The sequence below is a fragment of the Nicotiana sylvestris genome, chromosome 12, assembly GCF_000393655.2.
Source record: "Nicotiana sylvestris chromosome 12, ASM39365v2, whole genome shotgun sequence".
Classification (NCBI taxonomy): Eukaryota; Viridiplantae; Streptophyta; class Magnoliopsida; order Solanales; family Solanaceae; genus Nicotiana; species Nicotiana sylvestris.
Window position 1 is genome coordinate 27,360,072 of NC_091068.1, and position 2,431 is coordinate 27,362,502.

General features: G+C 35.5%; 1 long non-coding RNA gene across 1 annotated transcript; it reads right to left on the reverse strand.

The window, feature by feature from the left end:
* Positions 1-631: 631 nt before the first annotated feature.
* On the reverse strand, positions 632-1,933 carry LOC138884339 (uncharacterized). Its single transcript, XR_011404514.1, has 3 exons — positions 1,869-1,933; positions 1,155-1,213; positions 632-681 (listed from the first exon to the last, which is right to left on the reverse strand). It is a non-coding gene; the product is annotated as an uncharacterized lncRNA (long non-coding RNA).
* Positions 1,934-2,431: the final 498 nt, after the last annotated feature.

A 2,431-nucleotide genomic window follows, 5' to 3' on the forward strand; every position in this document is an offset into this window, starting at 1 on the left:
ACCAAGAATTTTCTTTGTCAAGTTTAATTCAAGATTCGTAAATAATATTTCACTGTTAGCTACGCAGTAAAATAATTAGAAGCAGAATCAAATAAACAACCCATAACAATAAATTCAATATCTTCAATCTAAGCTTCAAATAACATAATTATCTAACATCCATGACCCAAGAATACTAGAGTTTTTAGCTACTCATAATCATACAAAAATCAACAATAAAAGTTTTAAATATAATATAAGTAAATACAAGAAGAAAGTTTAGAAAAACTCTTTTAGTTCTTGCTTCAAGATTGTAATCCTCTTCTTTTCTTCACTTCAAGATTGAGTCTTCTCTTCACTTTCTCTCTCTAAAATTATTTCTTCCTCTAAAATCTAATTCATCTAATAATGGAGCTTTTGCTTTATGGTAGTTTAGTGGATTACTCCCAAATTGACCAATTTACCCCTCAATAATTGCTTTTCCGGACATGACTAGCGCGGGAGCGCATGACCAGCGCACATCACGCGCATATCGAGTTTCTTTCTGTTCAAATCACTGAACTAGCGCGGGAGCGCACGACCAGAGCATGACCCGCGCTAGTGGGGTTTTCTCTTGTTAAGATGTTGCTGCTCAACTTTTCGTCATTTGACTCCATTTTTCACTTGATTACCATCATAAATCCTCATTTGTTTATTGAACTCCTGTGAGACATTAAAGTCATGATTAGAGCCAATTTTTTGCATTATTTGAACATTTACAATAGTAAACCATCCTTAAGTTGAGCTAAAACATAGGCTATATTAAACAATTTAGCCTATTATCACTCACCTATCCTTGCGTACCAACTTGCAACTAAGGGACTCTGAACATATGATGTCATAACTTTGGCCATGGGCCACATTGCAAGACGACAACGAATGCTCACTAAATATCAATATAAAACTTGGCCGACAAGGCCGTCATATTTATTACAGCTGACAAACCAACCAAATATACAAACAAGGCCTGAAATCCCAACATACTGCACTAACTGACAAGATATGTCTACAAGCCTCTACTAATGGATATATTGTGATCGGAATGGCTCTCCGACCTACTCATGACATATATACGTATATATACAAGATATACATAAGGCTCTAGACCTGGAAACTCCAAAAGGCATGGAGCTTACCGAGCAAGCTAAACTCGGGCAACACTTATTGAAGAGGCTTACTCGTCTGTCTGTCTAACCTGCATGCATGAAATGCAGCGCCCCCAGAAAAGAGACGTCAGTACGAAATAATGTACTGAGCATGTAAGGCAATATACTGAAAGATGAAACTAAACTGATAATATAATAACTGCAAATAGCTGGAAGTCAAAGATAATCTAAAGATATGCTTACCTACTGATAATGACTCAATTCTCTCAATATAGTAAGTAAAATAGTTGTCTGGCCCTATAAGGCTCGGTATACATATATATCTGCTCTGCCATAGTAGGCTCGCTCATAAGCATTTGGCCATACTAGGCTCTGTATCTCGACCAACTGGGCTCGCTCATATGCGCTCGACCACAGTAGGATCGTCATATAACTTACCATCTGATCAGAGGTTGCCCAATAGGGGCTTGTCCATTAATTATAGCTCGATGATAATGAAAATACTTTTAATACTGTATATATAAACTCTCTGCTCTCTTGACTGGAAGAGGAAAATACTCAATTGAATATAAAGTCCCGATAAGGAGAATATTGTAACTTACAAAACTAGAAAAATATGCGTAACTTGCGTGACATCAAAATATACGCAAATTCCGGAATATGAATTTTTCTTTATGACTTGTTACCAAACTTGTGTAATGAAGAGATCATGCAAAATGAAGGAAGAGCTTAGCCTTAACATACTTGTTTCTTGAATTATTTGAATGAATCTGCTTCTGTAAAATTCTTGAACAGAATTTATACTTGGATTTTGAAATCGGAACGAAATTTCCTTCTGCTTCTAGCATTTTTTGGCTTTAAGACCAAAAATATAATGAGATGTAATCTAATTCTTAGCTTTGTTCTTTCCAACGTTTGAAGTCTCGTTGGAGTTGTTACTGTTCGTAGCTTTTTAAAATGGATTGATACCAAATTGTTGTATCATATTTCAAGGTTGTCCAGATTCCTACAATTGAGATAAGACTTTAAAGTCTTATCTTAATAATTAAACCTTATTTATTTCTTGGTGTAGACACCCATGTACCATTGTTATGAGTCATTCTCCTTGCTTAGTGGCCTTGTGCCACGTGGGTGGGGTGGTTAGTTAATTAAATTTTATCCACTTATTAGTTAATCGGGTAATGTCCCATTACCCGGTAATTAACCAACTACCCAAAAATTTGAGAATTATTCCCATTTATTTAAAATATTACTCACTTCTCACATACCTTATACGCCTTACTATTATGGTCATGTGGTACCTTGTA